Source organism: Pongo pygmaeus, chromosome 14, assembly GCF_028885625.2.
Source record: "Pongo pygmaeus isolate AG05252 chromosome 14, NHGRI_mPonPyg2-v2.0_pri, whole genome shotgun sequence".
NCBI lineage: Eukaryota > Metazoa > Chordata > Mammalia > Primates > Hominidae > Pongo > Pongo pygmaeus.
Window position 1 is genome coordinate 95,693,533 of NC_072387.2, and position 14,919 is coordinate 95,708,451.

Here is a 14,919-nt window from a genome sequence, read left to right on the forward strand (position 1 = left end):
TCCAAGAGTGTCTCAGATAATTATGATCCAAAACTGCAATCATGTTGCATTTACTTCCATTCTCTTATAACTATGGATTTCAACAAAGCAATCAATGGAGTCTGCAAACAAATTCTATCCTTGGTAAATGATTCTCATTATATTTAAAGACACTGTGAAATGATAACAATACTATAAAATTTTATGTGTTATTGCCATTTCTTGAGTTTATACTGTGTTTTAAATTTTATGGGAACTATATATCACAATTAATCATGAAAATAATCCTGTGAGATAAATAGGAAATGGAATACTGTAACTAGAGGTCTTTTCTTAAAAAGTAAAACTACCAAATTAGAAATATGAGGCTAGGCTCGGTGACTCATGCTTATAATCCCAACACTTTGGGAAGCAGAGATGGGAGGATTGCTTGAGGCCAGGAGTTCGAGAACAGCCTGAGCCACACAGTAAGACCCTGTCTATATAACAAAGTCTTAAAAAACTACAAGGTGCATGCCTATAGTACCTACTACTTGAGAAGGTGGGGTGGAAGGATCGCTTGAGCCCAGAAGTTCAAGATTACAGTGACCTGATTGTGCCACTGCACTCCAACCTGGGTGGCAGAGGGAGACTCTGTCTCTAAAAAGAATATATATATATATATATGAGTTTTATTTTAAGAGTTTTAACTAATGTGAAATTGTGAAACAAATCACTTTATACTTAAATGTGCTCTAATTAATATTGTATTATAAAAAACTTCCTCATAGTTTAAAATAAGATGAAAAATAAAGATCATTTAAAATTCAAGTCATTAAGCTGATAGTCAATAGTTGCTAATCTGGATGATGATAGGTTACAGATAATATTAAATCCAAAGAAGTTTTGCATTTGGTGATGAATGGGTAATTTTTTTCAGGCCAAGATTTTCACAGAGAACAATTAGGAAAGCTGGAAAAAATACAAACATATTATTTGTTTTAAGCTTTCAGAGATATGAAAGGCAATGAGAAATTGTGGGGCCAGTATCTGGAAGAAGAAGAAAGTCAAAGTCAAAGAGCTTAATTTGGTCTGTAAGGCTATTTCTCCTAAGGCTAAAAAGCCAAGAAGAAAATGTAACCACTGAGGATGAGAAGGTGATTAGAATTTTCACGTCTCTCACTTATTTGGAGTAAAACAACAGATTTATTCAAAAAAACCAAAGAAATGATATAGAAATAATAACAAATAAATAACATTTAAAAATTATAAATTGAAAGAAATCAGTAAAGTCCAGCTCTAGGCTTTTGGACTTGATCTTAATAGCCATTCTCTGTGAGTAATAGAGACGTGGAAATATAAACCCCCACAAAAATCAAAACCCAGTATCAAATTATCTTAATACTTACGAGTTCATTATAAAAATCTGTCTTTACTTCATCTTTACTTTCATTTTCAGCAGTGAAAGTAAATCAACTCAGGAAAATTAACATAATCTAGAGCTATATGTTTCTTTGAATTTTTCACTCACATTATCTGGAATGCAGTATTTTATAAGAGAACATACAAGACAATAAGAATTAATTTTTGTTCAAATATGACCAATAATGGTCAAATATGACCAATAATATTCCAAAATGAGAAATCACAATAAGTTACATTTTCAAGAACTATTACAAAGCTCAAGAGAGATTTTTTTTTCAAAGTAAAGTGTGACTAAGTGCAATGTAGAAAATCTGCTAAAAAGTAAAAACAAAAATAAATCTAATTGGTATCCAAAAGGAAAAAAAAATGAGAGAGAAAGATATTGCTTCCAATTACTTTCCCTATTTAGACTGGCAGCTCACTTTACAATAGAATAAAATGAAATCTGGATGATAATGAAGACATATCTTCAAAGTTTATTTTGAAACCAACCAACCTAGATTTTTTTAAATTTGGGTTTTTGACATCTGCATATACCAATGGGGGAAAAAAAAAAAAAAACACCTCAACCAAGGTGCAGTGCTTTCATTTCATCAGCTGCAAAATATTTCTATGGCTCTTTGAGGTCTATCCCTCTGTTCATGACTGACCCCAAGTGACTACTAATCTGCTTCTTTGAATCTCTATATTAGTTTGCTCTTTATGTAAATGGATTCACACAGCGTATAGTTGTGTCTGACTTATTTCATTCAGCACAAAAATGCTGTATGTCCTTCATTTTGTTGAATGTATCAAGACATCTTTTTTTTTTCTTATTACTGAACATTATTCTAGTGTATGGCTAGACTCCATTTTCTTTGTCCATTCACTTCTTAATGGACATTTGATTTGTTTCCAATTTTGGAATTTTGAGACTAAAACTACTAAGTGCCTTAATATAAAAGTGTTTGTGTGAACATAGTATTTTCTTTGTTCAGGTAAATATCTAGAAGTGAATTGTATGTATCTTGACAACTCAGCAGTGTCAAATCTAATTAATGATCACATTATATTTCTTTATTTAGGGCATTTTAATTTATTTAAACATATTTGTAGTTTTCAGTGTAGACGTCTTGAGTGTCTTTTGCTAAATTTATTTCTGTTTTTTTGTTATTTTTTTTAAAAGGCTGCTTTCCAAATATGATGTTTTCCTAGATAGCTTTATGTTACTGATTTTTTCAATTAATTATTTCATGGGTATAGGGCATATTTTATATACTACTCATAAAATTTACTGAATCATACATGCTGAGCTTATCAAATCCAAAAATGTGAAATCTGAAATGCTTCAAAATTCCAAAACTTAAGCCCCTTCCATTCTGTGACAAAAACCGAAACCTTTTTGAATACCAACATAACACTCAAAGGAAGTGCTTATTGGAGCATTTTGGATAATCAGATTAGGGACATTCGACTAGTTAGTATAAATGCAAATATGCCCCAATTTGAAAAATATTCAAAACCTGAAACACTTCTGATTATAAGCATTTTAGATAAGTATTATTAAATCTGTATTTTATTTTTTGGCATGTGGTATATCTTGGTTAGCATTAAGAAGTGATTTGAAGCTATGGGAATTTTGTAGTTATGTGTAATGCTCTATAATTTTTTTAAAAATCTCCCACATATTTAGAAAATAACCAGGACAGCTGCAAATGATTACTAGTCAATATTACTAGTCAAGATTACTAGTCAAGATTTTTTTAAAAATCTATAATTTTTAAAAAATTTTTTTAAAAAATCTCCCACATATTTAGAAAATAACCAGGACAGCTGCAAATGATTACTAGTCAAGATTACTAGTCAAGATTACTAGTCAAGATTACTAGTGATAATGAAATGTTGAAATATTTTAAGTGAATAAGAATAAACATACTACATATCAAATCTTATGCAAAGCGATTAAATCAGTAATCAGTAAAAGTTTATGGCCATAAATTCCCTTAGAAGATAAGAAATACTAAAAATAGTATATCTAATATCCCACTAAAAAAATTAGAACAACACCACATTTTATTTTAAAAAGTACAAGAAAGTAAATTGATAACAAATACATATTTTAAAATTATAAATTAGAACAAATCAACAAAGTCCAATATTGATTGATTGTTTTTCCAAAACTTAATAAAATTGGTAAGTTCTAAAAGTTTCATCATAACTAAAAGGAAGAGGACAGAAGTAATCACTATCAAGAATAAAAACGTTTATCTATATATATCGAGAGAGACAGAAAAAGATACAGGCATATCTTGGTGATACTGCATGTACAGTTCCAAAACACTGCAGTAAAACAAACAAAGCAATAAAGCATGTCACAAAAATGTCTGGATTTCCCAGTGCATATAAAATAATTTTCACATGATTATTGTAGTCTGCCAAGTGTGCAATAGCATTATGTCTAAAATAATATACATAATTAAAAATGCTTATTGCTGCAAAATGCTAACAATCATCTGAGCCTTCATGAGTCAATGATTTCGCTGGTGAGGGGTCCTGCCTAGATTTGATGGCTGCTGACTGACCAGGGTGGTGGTTGTTGAAGACTGGGGTGGCTGTGGCAATTTCTTAAAACAACAGTGACATTTACCGCATCACCTGACTCTTCCTTTCATGGAAGCTTTCTATGCAGCATGTAATGCTGTTTGATAGCATGCATATATATATATATATATATATATATATATATATATACCACAATTTCTTTATCCACATGTTGACTGCTGGGCATTTGGGCTGATTCCATATATTTGCAATTGTGAATTGTGCTGCTGCTTTTCCTCTGGGTAGATACCCAGTAGTGGGATTGCTGGATCAAATGGTAGTTCTACTTTTAGTTCCTTAAGGAATCTTCATACTGTTTTCCATAATGGCTGTGCTAGTTTACATTCCCACCAGCGGTATAGAAGTGTTCCCTTTTTACCGCATCCATGCCAATTATCTACTTTTTAAAAATGTTTTCATTATGGCCATTCTTGCAGGAGTAAGTTGGTATTGCATTGTGGTTTTGATTTGCATTTCCCTGATCATTATTGATGTTGAGCATTTTTTTCATATGTTTGTTGGCAATTTATATATCTTTTTTGGAGAGTTTTCTATTCATGTAATTAGCCCACTTTTTGAGGGAATTTTTTTTCTTGCTAATTTGTTTGAGTTTCTTGTAGATTCTGGATATTAGTCCTTTGTCTGGTGGGTTGGAAAGATTTTCTCCCACTCTGTGGGTTGTCTGTTTACTCTGCTGGTGGTTCCTTTTGCTGTGCAGAAGTTCTTTAGTTCTGCTGTGCAGAAGCTTTTTAGTTTAACTAAGTCCCACCTATTTATCTTTGTTTTTGTTGCATTTGCTTTTGGGTTCTAGGTCATGAAGTCTTTGCCTAAGCCAATGTCTAGAAGGGTTTTTCCGATGTTAACTTCTTTAATTTTTATAGTTTCAAGTCTTAGATTTAAGTCCTTGATCCATCTTGAGTTGAGTTTTGAATAAGGTGAGCTATGAGGATCTAGTGCCTTTTAACTTCTACAATTTTATTACTGTGTTTCCCCTCTCGATATTCTAATATTAATGATTTGTGCCCATAAAGCTCATTCTGCATAAGTGGGAATTTAGTAAGGGACAAAATAAGTCTATATTTTTTGTGATTTTTCTTACTGAAATAGAACCCACAGTCTAGGTATTTCTGTGGTGTTTTTTATTGAAATTGCATTAATTTTATAATTATATAACAGAAAATAGCAAATTCATTAAAATGTTAAAACTTATGTTCTAGAGATTTTCCTCACTCAGCATTTACTCTAGATCTTTACCTCTGTATTATAAAATAGACAGTAGCAAACATTCACAAACAACCAAAATATATAAAAATAATTAAAAATTAAGTACTGGAACATCTGTAACTTCAGTAGCCTTTAATATTATGTTGTTAAACACTTATTGACATGAAGAAAAAAATTGCTTTGTCATTTAAGTACAGACAAATTTTTGTGAGAATAAAGCCAAAAATACAGTGGAGTTAATGGAAATGTGTAAGGATAGAAAGGCATTTCTCATAGATAGAAGAAAACTACAACTGAAAACAACACACAAATGGAGTACGCTAAAGGATAAATCTCAGTTTTTGAGAGTATCATTCATATTGTTGACCCAGAATCTGATTAAAATGGGAAGACAGGCCGGGCCCAGTGGCTCACGCCTGTAATCCCAGCACTTTGGGAGGCCGAGGCGGGCGGATCACGAGGTCACTCCACCCTGGCGAACACGGTGAAACCCCGTCTCTACTAAAAATACAAAAAATTAGCCGGGCGTGGTGGTGGGTGCCTGTAGTCCCAGCTACTCTGGAGGCTGAGGCACGAGAATGGCTTGAGCCTGGGAGGCGGAGCTTGCAGTGAGCCGAGATCGCGCCATTGCGCTCCAGCCTGGGCGACAGAGCGAGACTCCTTTTCAACAACAAAAAAAGGGAAGACAAGGCGTCAGGATCAAAATTCATGGCCTTCATAATGTGGCCTTCATAATGCAGAGGTATTGGAGAGTGATCTTGTAAAGCATGTCTCTAGTTGGTGCTTAATCACGCAGCAATAAACCTGGCAATTTCAAAACATCAGAGCGAACAAAATAAAAATTACCCATAATGCCAGCGCCTTTAAATAACCGCTTTCGCATTTTGTTTTAGTACCTGTTCATCTTTTTTTAAAGCTATGTACTTGTCCCACGATGGGTATCGCTAAGTTTAATCATTTGTTTAAGGTGGTATCTCTCAGACCTCTTCATTGTTAAACATTTTAAATGTATAATTGATTTTCATACGGCATTCAAACACTGAAATACAAACTTGGGTTCGTATATATTGAACATAAAGTGTTATATTTTCTCAGGAAAATGAATTTGAAAGCATCATGCTTTTTACTATTTTATGTTTACTATGGGCCGCTTTCTCATAATTGAAGCAATTTTTCAACAAGTAATGTGTTTTTATTTGTAGGATAAAAACATGTGCACCTGGCCAGGTGCGGTGGCTCACGCTTATAATCCCAGCACTTTGGGAGGCCGAGGCAGGTGGATCACCTGAAGTCAGGATTTCGAGACCAGCCTGGCTAACATGCTGAAACCCCGTCTCTACTAAAAATACAAAAAATTAGCCGGGCCTGGCGGTGCACACCTCTAATCCCAGCTACTCCAGAAGCTGAGGCAGGAGAATCGCTTGAACCCTGAAGCTAGAGGTTGCAGTGAGCCAAGACTGCGCCAGTGCTCTCCAGCCTGGGTGACAGAGCGAGACTCTGTCTCAACAGCAACAAAAAAAGTACAGTAGAAATGTATTTATCTTTTTTAAATAACATTCCATGTGTCATCTATGTGACTTCATCGGCAGGTTACCTCCTATGGGATTGTAATAACTGAGGCGCCCTACTCTGAAATCCCTCCCTACATTTGTGCCCAGGCTTTTCTTCCTATGGATTGCTCCCAGTTAATAACTATACATGAGGTTTATTAATTCAGCCCTGTATCAGAAACACACTGGGCTCCTGTGAAGGCTTAATTTGCCTAAAGTTTCCCTGAAAATCTTGCTGAAGCATCTGAAGTTTTATTCTAGACGCTTTCATGCAACTTTTCCTCCCTCTCTCCTTTACTCATGGTAGGATTTATATTGTGTTCTGATGGCTACCCAGCCATACCGTTACTTCATCATTTTCCCTTAAACAGGTATTTTCAGTAATAAAATACGTTTAAAACTTAATATTTTCTTAGAGTGTACTTCCCAGAGGCAGTGCAGTGATGAATTGGTGGCTCTGCCCTCCTCACTTGGATTCCAATCTGGATCCATGTTTCCTACTCCTGCTTTTACCATAATATCTGTGTCCACTCAGGAATAAAAATGAAAGAGTGAAATATATTCCTTTGAAAGCCACAACATGGAAATGTCCCACTTCACTTCTGCTCACATACCTTTGCCGTTTTTGTTTGTTTGTTTGTTTGTTTGCTTTTCTTTGTCTTATTGATAATAGATAAAAACAAAGTCAGGGAAAATTTCAAATTATCTGAGAAATAGAGCTCATATTAGTCTCAAACGGGAGAATAGCGAAGGTAGAAAGGAAAAGACATGTAAACAAAAAGGAAGGAAAAAGAAAACTTCCATCTGGAATAATAATTAAACAAGGAGACAATTAAACAAGGAGCTAAGCCGGGCGCTGTAGCTCACGCCTGTAACCCCAGGACTTTGAGAGGCCGAGGCGGGGAGATCACGAGGTCAGGAGATAGATAGAGACCATCCTGGACAACATGCTGAAACCCCGTCTCTACTAAAATACAAAAAGTTAGCCAGGTCTGGTGGCACACACTTGTAGTCCCAGCTACTCGGGAGGCCAAGGTAGGGGAATCGCTTGAACCTGGGAGGCGGAGCTTCCAGTGAGCCAAGACTGCGCCACTGCACTCAAGCCTGGCAACAGAGCGAGACTCCGTCTCAGAAAAAAAAAAAAAAAAAAAAACAACAGGTTTCTCTTTTTAAGTACATCAGGCGAATTGAATAATATGACATTACATATGTGTGATTTATATACTCTATAGATATTTATTAAAACTAATATATGACTTATAAAATTATTGACATTGGTCCTTAATGAATTGATGGAGGAAATCTCTAAAGCACAATGGGATGTGTTAGAAACCTATAGTGTATAGAAAAAAAGATCTTTCTCAATCTTGTTCTAACAGGCACTAACAATTGGGGATATATCTACCTGAGAATATTAGGGGAACCAGTGTATTCTCATAAGCAAGTCTGACAAAACAATGAATGTAACCTGAAATATTTAATACTCACATATGTGTGTGAAAGAAAAGGGATAGGCTGCCTATTAGGGGCTATCTAAAAGTCATTAGGCCCTTAGAATGGTTGATTTTGGAAACTGAGTCGTGGAGTGTGAGCTTTTAATTACTGATATTTTGTTATAGATTAACTGCTATTTAAATTTATTGTTCCTGGCTCAGACCAGATGGCACCTGAGATAAAAGACCCCTTGATTGAGATATAAGAACCCTTGATTGAGATATAAGAACCCTTGATTATTACATCCTTAATGTGAAATATTAAATATCCTTACTAAGTGAAACACTGCCTAACCAATCAAATTGCTCTAATCTTGTGTGGGAAATGTTGAACTCCTGTTAAACTTTCCCAGACCTTGCCTATATAAACGACCCTAAAACCAGCCTGATATGCAGCACTGACTTCATCTTTTGGACTCTGCACATACAGACTCGTGCATATATATGTATGTATGTATGTATACCTATACTATAGAATGTTAGCAAATAAAATTGTCTATAATCTGTTTGATGTATTTGTATGATGTAGTTTTTAATTATAAAAAAAGTACAGAAGTAACAATGCTAGTAGAATTTGTAAAATATGTCAAACTTACATTCATCTGCTATAAATTATTTTTATTACAACCATAGTAAAGCTAACAAATAATTAGAAACATAAAATAAATTGATAATGTTGCTTTTATTGACTTAATGTGGGTATAATAAACTTTGAAATCCATGTATAATACTCAAACCCAAATTTATATCATTATATTACAGAATACCTAAGAGGATTGATAGTATTTCAAGTAATACTTGTTTTGGTAATGTATTTTCTTTTTATATTTTGAAAAACTTGAGGACAATAGTAAAGAAAAAAGTCAGAAAATCCAATTTTTTGAATAATGATACCTGGAGTGTCAACCACAATAAAATTATAAACAAAACCTCTTAACACATATACATATATAACATTAATAATAAATATGTGGCTATAACTTATGCATTTTTAGAGATTTATGGATAATGAGTGTATAATTAATGAACTAAGTAATAATATTAACAATAGTAATGTGTAATAAAATATAATACTAATTTATTTGTATGTTGATTTTGACAATTATTAATCTAACAGATTAAATATAATATTTAATTAATAAATCCCTATAAAGTGACTTCAAATTAATTTATAAAATTGTTGCAATAATTATAGTATCATATATTAACTAAAATTGATTTTCAAAACTTACATAAAGTGGAAGTAGCCAATTGATTTTTTAAATTCTAATTAAAAGAAAAAATTCTAGTGATATATGTGTTTATACAATTGAAAATTTTCTTCTCATTTTTCCTATGCTGTTTCTTATGATAGACTGGTGCAGGGTTCAGTCTTTGGTTTCCTTCTATACCTTCACTCTTTTCCTTGGTAGATCATGTGGGTTTTATGGAATTAAATATCACTTACTTATAGGCACAAAAATGTCATATTTAAATGTCTAGTCCAATTATCTTTTATTTACTCCATCTTTTAAATTTAGCTTCATATTCCACATCTCTGTTTTGATATAAACTAGACATTTCAAACCTAAAATGTCAAATAAAGCAAATAAAGTTTCTGCGCTTTTGACCATTTTCTATGTACAATCGCAGTTGAAAAAAGTCATATTCCTATAATTTTTACTCTTCCTCTCACAGCCCATGTGTTAGCTTCCTTTTGCTACCATACCAACTTACAGCTTAAAACAGCACAAGTCTGTGACTTAACACTTCTGGATGTCAGAAGTTCAAAAGTGAGCCTTATTGGGCAAAATTAACATATCAGCCGACTGCATTCCATCTGAAGGCAGTTAGGAAAGGCTGTTTTCTTTGCCTTTCCCAGCTTCTAGAGGCTGCCCACATTCCTTAGCTTGTGGCCCCTTCCACCATCACCATCTTTCAACCCATCATTGTAATATCTTCAAATCTCTTTCTTATTCTTTGCCTTCATCATATCTCCCTCTCTCATGTTGACCTTTCTACCTCCTTATTATAAGACTTGCTGTGATACATTGTTTTTCCCCAAATCATCCAGAATTAAGGCCCTGTCTCAAAATAATTTGGTCACATCTACCAGTCTCTTTTATCTTGTAACAGTCACAGGTTCTGAGGATTAGGAAGTGGACAACTTTGGATGGAGGGACATGATTTCACTTACCACAGCCTGTACTCAATATCTCAGTAAATTCTGTTGGTTCTACCTTAAAAATATGTCCAGATTCCAGAATTAATTTCTCACTTTTTTTTACTGCCATTTTTCTAGTGTGAGCCACCATGATTTCTCACCTGGATTATTGCAATAGCATCATAATTAATCTCCTTTGCTCAATTCCACTGCAGTCTATCCTGAACACAACAGCAAAATCAATTATTTTACAATATATATCAGATTACATTGTTTCTGCACCCAACAGTTGAAATGGCTTTTAGCAAAAGCTGTATCCTTAAAAAGGCTTACAGACCTGACGCAATCTAGCTCTCTTCTGATGCTACCCCACTGTATACTTCACTGTTCTTGTTTCACATTAGCATTAACTTTCTTACGATGCTCAGCGAGCTTAGGTATGCTCACATTTTAATGCCCTTGCTTGGTTACACACTCTGCCTGGCATTCTTCTCCCCAGATATTCCAATGCTAACTCTTGTCATGTTATTCCATGTTTTTGCTCCTAAATTCCCTACTGATCGATGCTGACCTGATTATCCTTTTAAAATTGCAATTTACCACTCCTATTCTTGCTCTTCCTATCTTGTTCAATATTTAACTTTTTTATAGCTTTTTTATGATCGAATATGTCACATATTTTATCAATTTGTTATATTTATTTATTTGCTTTCAATTAATTTTTGTCTTCCCTAAAGAATATATGATCTACAAATCTAGAGATGTCTGTGTAATGTAATTAAAATAGTGTGTGACATTTGGTTGTTTAATAGTAAATAATTGTTCAATAAGCAATTAAAAAGATGATTAACAGTAGATTAACATACAAAATATCAAACATATATATTATATATAGTATAATATATAATATTAAATGTGTATGAATATATAATTAACAGATAATTATAAATGATAAATTATACAAAATGCCAAAAGTAATTGTAACAGGTCTTTTGTTTGGAGTGTAACTCAAAGCTTGTCTTCTCTAATTGCATTAATTGGCTCATCCTATGCTCCCTAAATGAAGGAGAAACACAAAATGTTTGTTCTGAATTGAGAGTTCATTGCTCTCAAAAATGTTTCTTTTCAATCAACTATTTTATGTCTTACATCTCCCACACTCCGACAATAATAATAAATAAAATGAGTACGATTAAAACTTGCTCATTTTTACCAGTCTGTCAAAACCAACAAAGAAAAAACGGAATCTGGATTTCATTTTGATAAATCTATTGCATGGATTGCACACATACTTAAAATTTATATGCCCACCTTTTGATGTAATTTACACCCATCCAGCCTACTACAGTGAAAAAGCACTGTATTTTTGCTTTTGAGGAGTACTATATATTTTGTAGGTTTCAGATTTTGTTACAAAGTCTATACTTATGCTTTCCAAGTTGTATTATGCTTCTGAATCACTAGGGGAGCTTGTTAAAATGCATATTTGGCTGTAGTAGGTCTGATATGGGGCTTAAATTCTGGATTTCTAAATGCTCCCAAGGTATGTTCATACTGGTGGACCATGGGCCACAGTTTGAGTATCAAGGTTATATAGTTAATACCAATTAAGCAAAAAAAAAAGGAGATATCAAATTGATTTCTAGTTTAGTGTTTTTATTTACATATGCTAATACTGGATTATATATATTACATGTTTACTTATGTCAGCTCTGGAATTCTGAGGATTCACTGTAACCTACATGAGATTAAAAAGGCATTTAAATATTTTGGTAAACTGCATAGAAATGTATTAATACAAAAATATGTTTCTTATCCTAATATGACTGTGAATTTGTTCAGGAACATTCCAGAATTTATAACAGAATGATGATGACCCATGTCATATTTTATTCTAAAAGTTTTTAAAGATTAATTCACATTATTGGTTATTCAATTTTTAATCATATACTCAGAGCAGGAGGCCATTTTTTGCTTTTCTATTTTCAGAAAGAAATACATCAGGTTTTTTATGGGGATTTTTTTTTGAAGTATGCTCAGAATTATAAAGCAGATTCAACTAATAGACTGACATATAAACTATATTTCAAAGTTACAGGCTGGATATTAGGATAATCAAACTATAGAAGGAAGGTTTCTCTAATGTAAAATTTGATGAAAGATTGTTTTGCCTGTATTGATTTTCTGACATGCAATTTTTTTGTTAGTGTTTACATTATGTTTCTTCTAGTCTATTCTATTTAGAGGAAAGAGATGAACTTACTGTGTGTAGATTAGATTAAGTGTTGCCAACTCTATTAAAATCAGTAATATTTTCTACCTTATGACAAATGAACTCAAGGTATCATTTTAGTGATATTCTTTCATTATCTGAAAATTAGTAACATACTTAATCAGAATTTAATAAAAGTAATTTTTCATTTGTGTTTTGAAACTTACAAAGTTCCTTTTTCTATGCTAAAATAACTACGTTTTCCAAACTCAAGAAATGGCTTATTGATTATAATGTATGTGCAGGTGTTGAAAGACTTTGCTTCAAGCCACGTTAATATTTCTATTAAACAGTCAATTTATAATTTGTATTTATTTTTCCAGTTTCCAATTTATAATTAAAAATTGTAAGTGTATAAAAATACAGTGATCTGGATATGATTGAAAGATAAAAAATTATTCTTAATATGTATTTTTTCAAAGCTTTCATTTATGTTATTTCTTACATGTTTTCGAAGTTATCAACTTGACTGTCTATGTTCATATATTTGATTATTTGCAGCTTTATTACTAGTATTTAGCTAAAAATGCATAGTTCATATCTTGATAAACAAAAATATAATTGATATTATATTTTTTAAATCCCGTTTTTCTTCAATTACTTATACAGCAGTTTGGAAATGCTGTTGCTTATCCCTAGAGTTTCTGCTTAAAACTGTTTTACTTCCCAAATTCAGGTAACTGCAGATGTTTCTCATGCAGGTGTTTGCCTATGGAAAATTACTGCCAATCAGTGTAAGGCACAGCAGCTCTTCTAGCAACAAAAAGTAACCCAAAGGGTTTTTTTCAGGAAAATGAAACTATAGGATATCCACACTAAAAATGCAAATTAAATACCAAGCTTTCAAACTGGAAACAAGGGATGCCAGGAGATTCCCTTGTGTGTACAAATCAAATATACTGGTTTGGGAAAAGTTGAGCAAAAAGTAATAACTGCTGAAGTAATAGTATGGGGATCTATGAGAAGAATGCTTTTTGATAAAGATGAGGACAAAATAAAATACCATGGGACTATTTTAAACAATGCACCATTTGGTCATACGTGCCTACTTACTTACTGTGATAAAGCTGAAATGCTGGCCTACATTTCTTTCTATATTTTTAAATAAAAAATGGTAGCATTCCTTTTATTTTTTAAAAACAAAAGCTCACATCAGGATAATGTATGCATTTTAATCATGGCGCTACCTCAATATTCACTGAAACTTTGTTTAATGGGGTAGAAATTGTGTTACTAGGATTGGGGAAGGGGAAGAAAAGACAGACTGCATAGAGACATAAAATATTTGGGAAAATACCTATACATTGTGGTGAGCATTTGGAATTAATAGGTTAATTCTCTAACTAATATTTAAGTGATCTGTATGAATAATTTTCCAGGAAGTGACTTCCAAGACGATGCCCTCTACCACATCACATTTCCAGATTATAGTGATCATCTACATGTTGCAGAGACACGAAATTATATCTGGTAGAACACAAACGGAAAAGCCTTTGCAAGACATGTTAGTTAAATTCTCATTTGAAGAAAAAAGCTTATATTTCTCGGCATACATACTTCTGAGCTCGTGTTAAGTGAACAAAATTGAGATCTCATGTCCTGGCAATAAACCAACTCTTGTTACCTAAGGATGTGCCGCTTAGTCTTTGCATTTCAATGTCTGTTAAAAAGTGACCATGTGGGCCGGGCGCGGTGCTCACGTCTGTCATCCTAGCACTTTGGGAGGCCGAGGAGGGCAGATCACGAGGTCAGGAAATCGAGACCATCCGGGCTAACACGGTGAAACCCCGTCTGTACTAAAAATACAAAAAATCATCCGGGCATGGTGGCGGGCGCCTGTAGTCCCAGCTACTCGGGAGGCTGAGGCAGGAGAATGGCGTGAACCCGAGAGGTGGAGCTTGCAGTGAGCCAGACTGCGCCACTGCACTCCAGCCTGGGCAACAGAGCGAGACTCCGTCTCAAAAAATATATAAAAATAAAAAAGTGACCATGTGGCCAGTCATGGTGGCTCGTGCTTGTAATCCAAGCACCACTAGACAGATAGGTTGCTTTAGCTCAGGACTTAGAGACCAGCCTGGGCAACATGGTGAAACCCTGTCTCTACAAAAATTATACAAAAGCCAAGAATGAGAGAAAAGACTTAATATTTAATAGAGATTATTAAATGTAAAATTATTTTACCTCATTTAATATATATTAAATCACTTGCAAATATAGTAAACATATATTTAAATGGTTTATTTAATATTCGACTTCATCAAACGTAAATATTTT

At 33.4% G+C, this 14,919-nt stretch overlaps 1 long non-coding RNA gene across 2 annotated transcripts in view; it reads left to right on the plus strand.

The window, feature by feature from the left end:
* LOC134738074 (uncharacterized) overlaps window positions 1–14,919 on the plus strand; it is a 440,002-nt gene that overhangs the window by 395,017 nt on the left and 30,066 nt on the right. Inside the window, exon 4 of one of the 2 annotated variants that reach the window (XR_010123604.1) lies at window positions 14,025–14,460. The exons of the other annotated variant lie outside the window; for it this stretch is intronic. This is a non-coding gene — a long non-coding RNA (uncharacterized LOC134738074). Of the gene's footprint in view, window positions 1–14,024; window positions 14,461–14,919 lie in introns of those variants that run through there. 2 annotated transcript variants of the gene reach the window in all.